This window comes from Triturus cristatus, chromosome 8 (genome assembly GCF_964204655.1).
Source record: "Triturus cristatus chromosome 8, aTriCri1.1, whole genome shotgun sequence".
NCBI classification, from domain to species: domain Eukaryota; kingdom Metazoa; phylum Chordata; class Amphibia; order Caudata; family Salamandridae; genus Triturus; species Triturus cristatus.
In genome coordinates, this window is record NC_140591.1 from 852,386,308 (window position 1) to 852,399,299 (window position 12,992).

General features: G+C 48.4%; 1 protein-coding gene across 7 annotated transcripts in view; it reads left to right on the top strand.

Annotated features, from left to right (window-relative positions):
- The window catches only part of ST3GAL6 (ST3 beta-galactoside alpha-2,3-sialyltransferase 6), a 722,381-nt gene that overhangs the window by 48,370 nt on the left and 661,019 nt on the right, over positions 1-12,992 (top strand). The gene's annotated exons all lie outside the window — the stretch shown is intronic.

Sequence of the window (12,992 nt, forward strand, 5' to 3'; positions counted from 1 at the left end):
TTCCTGGAAACTGAGTCTGGTGTCTTCAGGGTTCTTCGTCAGGGAGAGGATGAGCTGGGTGTCGTCGGAGTAGGATACTCTGCTGAGCCCATGCTGTCTGACGATGGCGGAGAGGAGGGCCATGTAAATGTTGAAGAGCGTGGGGCTGAGCGAGGATCCTTGGGGTACTGCGCAGTTGATCTCTGTGGGTTTGGAGAGGAAGGGTGGGAGTCTGATCCTTTTGGGTTCTGCCTGTGAGAAAGGAGCAGATCCAGGCGAGGGCGATTCCTCGTATGCCAGCATCGTGAAGTCTGGCTGCGAGAGTGCAGTGGCAGACCGCATCGAAGGCTGCTGAGCGGTCTAGCAGGATGAGGGCTGCAGTGTGGCCCTGGTTCAGTAGCATGCAGATGTCATTGGTGGTGGCGAGGAGGGCGGTCTTGAAAGGTGAATACCAGCATGCCCGCTTGCTGAATTGTGGTGGTGTATATTGCAGAGCTCCCACATTTCCCAGCTCCATGCGAGAGCAGATGGCCTAACCCATGTCTTTTTAGGTCTCACCTAACGACGTAGCGCTGTCGGTAGCGAGAGCTATTGTTGTCGACTTGCTTTGGAAGGGGGACAGGACATGGGCACGCGCACAAAAGATTGCAATTGTGAACGCATTCGTGAACGCGTATGACTGCGTTAGATTAACTTGCAGGAGAGGGGATGTGCACGTGTACTGCTGGCGCCACGTTTTATTGCTAAACAACAGAGAGGATTTCACATTTGCATGCGACAGTCTATGGCGCGTTGGCACGGTGTGGGCTTGCTTAGTCAAATTTATTCCTGCACCATACGGGCCGCAAAAACAGCCTGACGCTGGTGTGCTCCCAGATTACGAGAGCCAGGCCAAACGGCTCAAGACTAATAAACACTGCAAGCATGCGGCCTACGTCACTCACGAGGACGACGATCGGCGAAACCACCGGGTTAGTGGTCTGGGGGTAACCGTGCCATGCACCTCCAATAAACTCTCTGGCCGAAGGTTGACTGAACACAGGGTCGCTGCTGTCGACAGCTTGTGCACGCGTGCAGAGGACAGGAGTTGTGCTTGCGTACGCACATCTCCTGTCCATGCTCGCGTGTTTGCTCTCAAGGCGACAGCTTCTTTAACACGGCACTACTGAGAGACGGGGATTTATCGACCCTAAAGTGAGATGGCAAGATCCAAAATGTAAAGGAGAACCCAAGACTTACAAAGTACGCACACCCATAATTTGGTACAAAGTAACATCTCTGCGGGTTGAGGTTAGGAGGTTTACCCAAAAATGGGGGTGCGGGCGGCAAGTGTCTCCTCCACAGCATGATCTCTCCCATGGAAGTGGAAGCAGGGTGCCAGAGAAGTAAGGTATGGTTACATGGCGAATGTCTCACAGAGGGTCTAGCCGAGTAACCATACAAGGTGTCACCGCAGGAGGAGCGCAAGTTGTTTCCCCGTAGGGTCGTGAGCTGTCAGCACTTACCTCCTCGCTCTTGAGCACTTCCTTAAACTCGTGCTTGATCCTCTGCACGGCGATGTTAGCCATGTCTGGAGCCGGGCGCTGCTCCCCCTCTCGCACCGCCTCCTGCTCGCTATAGCACAGTTGCCGCTGTTCGCCCGGTGCATGCGCACTGCTACCTGTGACCACGACACTCATGTGTGGTGTCTCCACCCTCTTAGGGGGCGGCCCAGACTGGGAGGGAGGTGCTTACACAGGAGAGGAGGGGGGCCTACGGAGTCAAAACTAAGTGATTTGTGATGGCGGGCGTCGCCGGTGAAGTACTTTAGGCCTCGCTTTCGAGCGCGATGGGGCTTCGGCTGGCGCATCACAACAGGGCTGGTAGTGGGTCTATTGTTGTCGGGCCGTGGTAGAAGCCCCGCTGCACAGTGGGCTCATCGCCCATTCATAGTCAGAGTTCTTAGACTCGTCCTCGTCGTTAAATAGCAGCAAGTTAAAGAGTGCGTATCTGAGGGCCAGGTTCACGTCGTTACCCTTGCTTTGGAAAGACGTTCTCATATAAAAAGTAAAACTGTACAAAATGCTGTTTTTGTTTCACTTTGGAAGATGGCTTGACTTATTTGATTTGTGAAACGCAGCGTGCAACCATTACCTGCCTCCGGGCAATCGAAAAGAACACATTTAATTTGTCAAAAGTTTCAAATGGGGAGGAGGTTGAAAGTCTTATGACATTAAATACTACTCATGTTGGAACTTTCTACCAAGCTGTATTGCACTGATTTTTAGGTCTCGCGCCTAGCATTGCATTGTGCAGCGCTGCTCGCGCAGCGCGAGACCTCTCGTAAGGGATTTTTGAAAGCTGACCACACGCTCGTGCGTGTGATCAGGCGTTTGCTGGCAGCCATTGGGTTTCGCGTGTTTAAAGAAAGAAAAAAAAAGGCATGCGATTGGGCAAAGGTGGGCGCATGTCCCGCCTTTGCTCCAACCATTCCTGTCCGTAGCTAGCATGCGCTAGTTAAGTCTTTTGAGCTATGTAGCTTTTCAGGAGAGTGTGTTGGCAGGTTTATAAACCTTTATTCAAGACCGAATGTCAATCATCGTGAACCATAGAAAGCATGTCTCGGCCCTCTTTGGGAAGCCGTGTTTACTTGAAGCCTGCCTGGTTCATGTCATGTGACAGGGTCTTGCTGGACAGCGTGTGCCAAAGTGCTGAGCCCAGCTGATGCGCTGAGGCCGAAGAAGCTGCAGATAAGTTGGCAAAGCCGTCATTCTCAGCGTTGCCTAAAGCGCTGAGGATTAGATGCTTCCGTCCTCATCTGAACACCAAGGAGGCAGCCCTACAAGGGCAAGCCCCCAGCCGACGTAGCTGTCTGCTTCGTAGCGCGAGCCACACTGCTGCAGCCTGCCAGGGGGTGTGTGCTACAGTGAGCGCGTGCCTGCGCCTGCAGTGATGTCCCAGCACTGTACTCGGAGCTCTCCGCCGAGGCGAGCGTGTGCTCCAAGCACATGGAGCCAGGCAGAGCAGGGGATCTCTTTTTACAAACCGGACCGTCTTCCCCGTCCGGGGATGGATTCTGGAATTTCCCAAAGAGCTCGGGAGGGCTGCAACTTCGGTAAGTGAGGACGAGTTCGGAGTCTGGGCTACTGCCCGTCAAATCTTGCATTTCGAGCATTGGCTTCCAAAGAGCGCTTGGGGTATCAGAGCCATGTTTATTTAGTATATTTACAGGCAGTCGGAACCTTAATTTACATTGAAACTGGGGGTCTTTATTCGATTATATAGAAAACAAATTTATCATGCTTGCCATCTTGCCTGCGGGCTGGATCCTCTCTGCCATAGCTGTGACAGTAATGTTTCAATTGCAGGAATCACTGCTGGTGTGACCATATCATTGAGGTGCTCGAATGTTGACCTGTGCACGTGAGTGTGAATTTTATCTTGGCTGGTTCAGATAGTCGATAACGCAGGCATTCACCCCCCCTTCCCCACCCTCATTCTCTACAATATTACAGCCATTTTGAATACATCATTGCTGCTTCCTTCTAATGTCAATCCACTTATATTTGCATCGGTACGGTTCCACAATACATGGTGTGTGTCCTTGTTACATTCATTTTATTTAATTATCTGGGTGGGAGTGAATTATGTACCTATATGATAAGGTGGGTTCATCGATACATTTGTAAATTAGACACTGCAAACAGTCATACACTATCCGAAAAGGCCAAAAGTGAAATTACAGTTTTTTTCAACAATGTAGATGTTTGTAAGTTTGTGGGCTCCAAGGCTGTGTTCAGTGTAGGAGTGGTTGCAGCAAAATGTTATGCCCCAAAGCTGTGCGCACAACCAAAATAAAGAGTGTTCAATGTTTATAAAGAAAAAATGATATTAAAATGGGAGTAATTGAGGAACCCATAACTTTTATATTGTCTCGCACATAAGCATATCTCCATTTTTGAAAACTGACCGTTTTCCAGGTAGTGTGTGTGTTGTGAATGCATTTCTTTATCCAACTCTATAATCTCACCCAGAAGCAACAGATTGGCATGAGACATGTATGTACAGTATTTAATGAAAATACCTTACTCACTGGCATGTGGCTGATATAATATTGGTGGTGCATGTTATCAATAAGTCACAAAGAGAAATAGCTGTGCAACTCGAGTATACTGTAGTTGCCACAGAAAATTTTGTGGTTTTTTTTTCCAACCATTTTATCTGATTTCTTGCAACTGACAGAGAGAACTTTATTAGTGAATTAGAACAGACCTTTTATTTAGGGAGAGATGGAACACTACCTCTTCCATCCAGTCTATTCTCAAATCAATCCAATTGTATGAAGTCATTGGCTGCATATATCTTCGAAAAAACGAATACATGTGTCCTCTTTGCTGTAGAGCTATTGAAATAGACTTATTGTCTTTTCTTGTTGTGGTTCACAATTACAGAGAATCTGTTGCGATAGGTACCTACCTGTAAGAGTAATCATTGCATGCCTCCAAGTAATTTATTTTTACCTAAATACTCATTGGGAAGTGTGAGCTGGCTGGGACTGTCCTTGTCTACATTAGAAGGCCTTTGGTTTCCATGATTTGCTTTATGGCAATGATTCTCCAATCTTTGCTCGATGGCCAGCCACATGCATTTATTGACTAATCTATATTTGCTTATATTTTTGTTTTTCCTTGGTCGACACTGAAGGCCATTACAGAAAGGACATTCAATTCTTACATTAATATCACATGTAGCCATGTTGGTTTGGAAACAGTTCTGCTTCTCTTTTCACGCGGAGCAATGCCTTGCAGTATGACAGGGAAATTACATTTTTTGTTAGACTCTGTAGGTATTTTTGAGTTTGCGAGCACAGGAACTATGTCGCTGCCACGTTCAACATGAGCGTTGGCTTTTGGCCAGTGGTTTGGCTGCGTTGTATTTATAGGCCGAGAACTGCATGAGCCGCCAAAAATGCATGTTCAGGTTTTATAAAGAAGTATTTACTTAACAGTGCGACTAATGGAGGAGCATGCGGCTCTTGTAATGTTTCAAACTTAATTATTTCTTATTGGCTAGAAAGCTACACCATGTGAAAGGGCAGGCATTTGCAATGCAATAGGTCTCGCATTCACACAAGTTTAAGGTATGGCATTGTAAATGGCATTGCCTTTTTTTAAATTGTGTTTTAAAAACCAAAACATAATTCAAAGGCATTATCATTACAATGCCAATAGCTCAAACTCACGTAAATGCGAGACCTATTGCATTGCAAATGCTCGGTTTTTTTTTTTTGAGTCGTGCACTAGTTTCCACTGTAATCATGCATAGAAAAGCGAAATTATGCTTGTGCTTGCCAACGCGTTATTTCTCACGGCTGCCGTGGCACAATTATTTTAAATAAATACAGGCCACCAATCCTGAAACAGTCCAGCTTTCATAAGGGCTGACCAGAATAAACAAGCATTTGCAATCCAATAGGTCTCGCTTTTGTAAGAGTTTGAGCTATTTGTTCTTGTTCTTGGTTGTTGAGAACTTCTTTATGAATTCAGTGAGCACCGTTCAGTTCTTTGTAAATTCAGGGAGGAAACTTTGCAGAACCCTACTGTAGATTTTTTCAGAGTAATTGGAAGGACTTAAGGTTTCCAAAAATCCACATAGGAACTTAGTATGTGCTGGTGGTTGCAGGTGGTTGTCATCCTTTTTTGGGAAAATGGTTCCTTCTGAATGCGCACATTTAATTTTTAGGTCTCGCCTGACCCAGCGCATGTGCTCAGGCCAGCCTAGAGCTACAGTGCATGTGCGCGGGCGCGCGCGGCGCGATTACTTTCACTTTCGCGTCCGCACGGCCGCTTGGCATAGCCAATAGGTTTCGCTTTTGGGACCTTATAAGTATTTAGTTATGCAACTGTTGCATGGCTAAACACTTCTAAGGTCCCAAAGGCGAGACCTATTGGCTATGCCAATGCTTGTTAGTTCTGTCCTAGGGATAGTTTTATTTATATATATTTAGTTAGGTCAGCGTTTCTGTAGGAAATGCCTTTTTAGATTTGCTAATAACTGTGGTGCCATTTGACAAATCTTCACAAAACTTTCCCAAAAAGTGCTCTTTGTGCCTTGTTAGTGCATGGAAAGTTTGGGGGTGATGCGTTAAGCGGTGGCCAAGAAAAAGGGGGGCACCATAATACAAAATCCCCATGCATTTTCCATAGACTTTAAAAAAAAAAAAAAATTGTATTTTAGACCGCGCTACAGCAAAAATTGCATATGGGAATTTGACTAAATTTAGCAAGAACTTCAATCTTGGGCCAAAATAGGCTTAGAGAGTGGGGCTGCACTGGCTCACTCACCTTTCCACAAAAAAAAGACAGCCCAAGGGGATGGGGTTCCAGGGGCCTGAGAAGGCCCGGGGGGGGGGGGGGACATAATGAAGGCCCGGGGCCAAAATAGGCTTAGAGAGTGGGGCTGCACTGGCTCACTCACCTTTCCACAAAAAAAAGACAGCCCAAGGGGATGGGGTTCCAGGGGCCTGAGAAGGCCCGGGTGGGGGGGGGGGGACATGACCCTTCCTCCTTTTGAAAAATATATACAGCCCTAGGGGATGGTGTCCATAGGCCAAATGAGAATTGGGAGGGGGGCTTGGCGGCCCCCTCGTGCTTCTTATGTTCGGCCCTGGGGAATGGGATCCTCAGGCCTTAGGGAAGCGAGCTGTATGCCCTCCTCTCCTGTTTAATTGTATCTGGCCCGAGGGGATGGGGTCCCCGGGGCCGGTTCAGGTTTGAGAAGGGGTGCCACAATGCCCCCTCCCCTTTTTATTAGAACTGGTCCCAGGGGATGGGTCCCCCGGGCCCAATTAAGGGACGAGGAGGGGGGGGGCTGCACCCCCATCTCCTTAAGTTTGTTTTGGTCTCTGGGGAGGAGGTCCCACGGGCCCGAATGCCAACCCTGTGCTGCGCACTGCCAAAGGCTGTGAGCAGCTTGGGGTTAGCTACCTGCAGGGCATTGGATGCAAAAGTAATAATTGATGGACGGAATGCTGAACAATGCAAACATTCACCCCCAGTCACAATGATCTGGGTTTAAACCATTGTTCTTTAGCTCACCATGCCACCCCAGTTTGGACCCAGCCATATGCAAATCAGTCTTGCCCCTGTTCAACATGGGAACAGTCCAGACCGAACTGCCAAGTCCGGTCCTCCCTAGACTGGAAACGAGCATCCTGGGAACAGTTTCGGGGCATCACCCCTCATCAGCCAGGCTATCTTGAATCCAGTGGCGCGGTGAGCAGGGGACCCACGTCTGGGCATACCCTTCCCACTTAGAACGACAAATGCAAAAGGAACAATTGATGGACGGAATGCTGAACAGTTCAAACATTCTCCCCCAGTCACAAAGATCTGGGTTTAATCCATTGTTCTTTTCTCACCACGCCACTCCAATTTGGACCCCGCCAGATGCAAATCAGTCTTGACCCTGCTCCTCATGGGACCAGTGCAGCCCAAACTGCAAAGCCAGGTCCTCCCTAATAATAAGATAAGAGGAGGGATTGTGCGGCTCCCCTCCCTGAGCCTCTTTAAAGGCCCCAGGGACCCAATCATCTGGAATCTGCTCAGTGACTGTGTCCCTGAGTCCTCCCCCGGGACACAATAGTGTCCCTGTTGCAGGGATTGTGCTTGGAAGCAGAGCTTTGCCTTGGGACAACAGGAGGTCAGAATGTAGGGACTGAGTCTAGCAACTGACCCCATACCTGGTGTTTGTAGTTAGATGGTCCGAATCGCAGGTGTAAACTCAGTTTACGCAAAGCTACTGCTTTCATTCCAGGATCGGTCTCTCTGCTGGAATACTCCTCCATGCCCTGCGAGGGGGCGAGAGACAGTTTATATGCTAAGAACTACTGTGTTATAACACAGTAGCGCAGCTTCAGTTTAAAAACATATGGAGATGTTGCTTACTGGGCACAAGAAAACAGTACACCTTGTTGTCCGACCTCGTACAAAATGTTAAGACTGGATCCTAAGAAGAGTCACTGGATAACAAATAATATGTGCAATGTATTTCTAAAGTCATATAATGTCACAAAAACAAATGTGTGGCTTTGCAAAATAGAGGCAGTCTAAAATGGCTAATTCATGCAACTAATGGAGAACAAAAGAGTGCATTTGCCTCCTAGTGGCAGGAGTCTAAAAGTCTGCTCCCAGATGATGGGTGCTTTAAACTTTCTCCCGCTGGCTGGGAGCAGACTTGTGTTCTCTTTCCCTGCCCACACTCCTGCAGGCAGGGAAACAAAACAAATATTGCTCTCGCCCAGAGGTAGCCTGCAAAAAGCAGCTGCTCCTCTGGGCAACAGCACTGCTAGCTCCTGTGTCATGCGTGGGAGCCTGTTGGGTTCCTGGGCCCCCTGCTGGCTCCAACGTGTTTGTGGGTGCCCCAGGTGGTCACAGGGGCACCCACCTATATTGAAGGCAGGTGCCGCAGGATGGGGTTCCTGGGGTCCATAATAGGCTTGGGGAAGGTGCCTAGTGTCCGCCTCTCCTTTTTAATAAAATACAGCCACAGAGGATGGGGTCCCCGTGGCCTAATGAGGTTCGGGGCTGCGCGCCCCCCCCCCCCACCTCCCCTTTTTTATGTAATGCGGTCCTCAGGCCTAATAAAACTCAGCAAGGTGGGACACCCACATCCCCGTCCCCTTTTTTTAATTGAATTTGGCCCTGGGCACCCCCAGGCCTAATGAGTTTCGTGAAGCAGGGTCGAGAGGCCCTACCCCCTTTTTTAGGTCGAGCCTAGAGCAGCGCTAGCGCAGCTTGCTCGACATTTAGTAAAGGGGTCAAAAAAAGTGCTACCAGATGCTGCCATGGCCGGCCTAGAGCTTGAGTGCATGTGTGTGAGCGCGCGCTTTGCGTGCCCCTCTCCGTGCTTCAATTCCCTCCCCCACCACAGTTCTCCACTTTCGCGCGCGTGCACACTCCCGTTCGCGGCCGCACGTCTTGTTTTTATCTACTTTTGCACATGCACTGAGAGTGCATCAATGCAAGTGTCTGCAGTCTCCTTCAGTCCTGCACTCCTCCTGGTCTCCTTTTCTGCGTTGTTTTGATTCACGCCGATCCTTCTCCTGCTGTCTATTGCATTTTGACCCACACTCCACAGCGGCCCTCTTCGCCCCCCCCCCCCCCCCCTTCTTCTTCAAAATCTGTCTGTCCTCTGACCTCGATTACTATCTGCTTTCCATTTCATCCGTCTCTCTGCTGCCTCACTGCTTCCTCCATCCTGCCCTCCCACACTCCTCACTACTCAGTCAGGCTCTTTTAATCCTTGTGCCTTACTCCCAGCCCTCCTTCTGGATATTGTTGTTGTGATCTTCTTTGGTTAATTTGCTGCCGCAATACTCATTTGCTATTTCTTGTTTCCGTCAGACGGCATCATAGCCCTTTTTTGCGCTCTGTGGTTATGCTTATTTTCTAGAATTTTTTCCAAATTGCCTCTGACTTTGTTTTCTACTGTTTATTGCAAATATCTGCTTGGTGGTGAGCTTGTTTACAGTTTATTTATAGCGCGAGCCTAGGGCACTGGAACGTTTTACAACGGAACGGGTTTACGTTAACATTATTTCCTGGGCAGAAAGAGGATACGTGTTTTGCCCAAAATCACATGCTGCTGAGCTGAAGTCTGGATTCAAACCTTTGTCCGCCAGTGATTCAAGGTTGGCAGCTACAGTCACTAGATTTACTGGCCCACACTGGTGTAGGAAGTGTGTCCCCCTTTCTTGAACTATGGCCGCTCTCGTATTGGGGAGGAAAATAAATCCAGACTTCTGTCTCCACAAGTTTTTGAAGGGCAGCATCGTAACGCTGCGTTTTATTCTCGGCTGCCCCTTTAGAGTTCCCTTGACGTTTTAGCTCCCGTGGTTTGCTGGAGGTTTCTGATCCTTGCATCTGCATCTCCATCAGGTCACACGGGCACCATTCAGGCGAGTTCATTGCTCCAGCCCACCCCGAAAGAGGCCAGGCTGCGGTAGACTATTGCAAGCCGACTCGGCAGACGAACGCTGTGGTGACGGTGGAAAGACGGCGAGACATAAAACTTTGGAAGTGCAATAGGATTAGCAAAGTGAGCAGAAATTGATTTCCGGCGAAGCTGGGATTCTAATAACACTGATAACGCACAGGGAATTACGAGGTTTATTGAAAACCCAATTCTGAATTTCAGCTCATTAAGGCTAACTGAGTTTTAATCAGCGGTGGAAGAAACGAAAAGCATGGGACCTGTGATACTAGCTGCAAAGGGGACAGTGTTCGATATATGGCTGAAAGCAACAACGTCTTCTGTAACTTCTTTTCTTAGCCTGTCACCTACAGGTAACTGATATGAAATATAATGCACACATCTTAAATGAACAAGCATTGGCATAGCCAATAGGTCTCGCCTTTGGGACCTTATAAGTGTTTAGCCATGCAACAGTTGATGTTGTTGCACCAAGGATATTGTGCTGGATGACTAAACACTTATAAGGTTCCAAAGGTGAGACCTATTGGCTATGCCAATGCTTGCTTTTATTTGAAGTTAGCCCCAGGGATGGGGTCCCCAGGGCCTATTTAGGCTTGGGGAGAGAGGGCACGCCCCCTCACCTTAATATTTGTTTTGGCCCCGGGGATGGTGTCCCTTAGGACAGAAGGCCAACCCTACACAGTGCACGCCTAAGGCTGTGCTCATTGTGGCATTGGAAGCCTGCAGGGATTGGCTGCCTTTGGGTGAATTAGCCAATCAACTCTCCCCTGTGCATGGCCAAAGGCTGTGCTCAGTAAAGGGTTGGCTGCGTGCTTGGTGGTTGGCCATAGGGCCTGGCCAACCCCCTGCTGTGAACTGCCTTTGGCCTTGTGCAGCGTGGGGTTGGCGGCCTGCGGAGGATGGGCTGCAGGGGATTCACTGAAGAAAAACAGGTTAAAGTAATAATACAGTTAAGTGAAATGTTCAGTTACAATGTAATGTTTTTTGATTTCAAAGTATTTTATTAATTTTATAAACTAGTTCATTAGCATTTCTGTTACGAGGTTAGTCAAACTTAGTTTGTGTTGCAGTAATTACAGGTACTTTGAGATGTATGTTTAGCTAATCCCCTCTACATTGACTTGCTGTAACGCCCTGAACGTCTCAGGATCGTTTAACAGACACGACAATGAGGACGCAACCACTTGTGAAGGGTTAGTTATTTTAATGAAGGCAAATATACTACAAGGAATAAACAAAAGTTATAGTCACTGGAATCCTCCAGGCTAAGTACGTTACCAGCCCACAGCACGGATGGTCCTAACCGTCCTCTGCATATACGCCGATCACGGCGTATGCCAACAGAGGGCAGAAATGAAATGGCCGACAATGCCAATCGGTAGGCTGTGAGGGGCACGAAGAGTGTTGGGGAGAATCGAGGAGTCAGGGAAACACCCAGCCGGGGTCTCTACCTGAAGGGAGCAGCCGCTCAACCTCTTCCTCAGACTGCACCGGGACGCGGAGTCACCTCCTGGTGATGCGTCGCCGATACCCCAATCAAATGCAAGAAGACTGAACCGAGAGCAGCCGCTCGATCGATCCTGTGGACTTCCGAGTCTGTAACGCGGCAAACACCTCCTGGTGTGCGTTACAGCTGGCAGTCCCTGTGTCTCTGGTCGGGCTGGGAGTTACGACTCCAACCAGCAAAAGCGCCACTGCGCTTGGACTCAGCCGAGTCAAAAAGAGAAGCTCAATGGTTGACCGGTAGAGCTTCCGGGTCCTTCACAGGTGACGATGGGGCAAGACACGGCCCAGGGAGTAACGACTCGACCTACCTCCGTTCTTGCCTTACTGGAGCACCACTCCTGAACACTGCTCTTCACGAAGCAGGTACGTTGGTGTAAACACAATATCCGACAGCGTTGTACCTCCCGGTTCCTCCCTTTATAGGGCGTGTTTTCCTTGAGTTATGTAACAGCTCTCCTGTTTACATAAGGGCGTGTTTCCCTTGAGTTATGTAACAGCTCTCCTGTTTACATAAGGGCGTGTTTCCCTTGAGTTATGTAACAGCTCTCCTGTTTACATAACCTCTCAACCGCTAAGCATCCTGGGAGATGTAGTCCGTTTTCGCTGGTTACCGTTTTCCTCCCCTCGCATGACAGGAATTCTTGACACTTGCTTGGAAATTAAGCAAAGGATGATGGAAAGAGAAAAACAGGAAAGAAAGGGGTGAAAAGAGGATACGAGAGGTTCTATAGCAGTGAGCCTAATTTGGGTTTATAGCCATGTGTCAAAGCAGACACCCCACTAGTTAGTCTGTGGCATGATTACCAGTCATGTGCGGCCCCCTCGAAGCCCCTTCGGCCCACACTAAAACCACAGAAATTCACCATTTATAGTTATCCCTAGTAACTATAACTTGTGCCCTAAGGTAACTATAGCTCACGCCCATGCACGGCTAATTACCCCAGATATTACATCACTCATGACATCTTCTATCACATCATTGGTAATATCACTGCAACATTTGTAATTAAATAATTGATGCGAAAACTGCATGGAGGGGGTGTGAGTTATAGTTATCTTAGGTAATGAGTTATAGTTACTTGAAGTAACTATAACTGGTGATTTCTGTGGTTTTTAGGTCTCGCCTGACACAGCGCATGCGCTGGGCTGGCGAGACTTTTAGTAAGGGCTTCAAAAAATGCTGCTGTGGCTGGCCTAGCGCTTGCGTTTACGCGCGCAGCCGCCATCTGTCTCTCACGGGTCATTAAGCGTGTACACGCTGCAGCTGCTTTCACTTTTGCAGCCGCACGCCCATTCGCTCTGCCCTGTCCTTGTCCATGTCTTTACTTTTGCTATAATCGCGGCACCCTTGCTTTATTTTTAACATTTAAAGTAAAGCGCGGGTGCCGCGATTATAGCAAAAGTAAAGAAATAGACAAAAACATCGATTCTATTTCTTTACTTTTGCTATAATCGCGGCACCCGCGCTTCACTCCAATCCCCAACCTCTCAGCCTAGGGTGGGCTCACCATGTCTTGTTGTTTGTTTGCCAA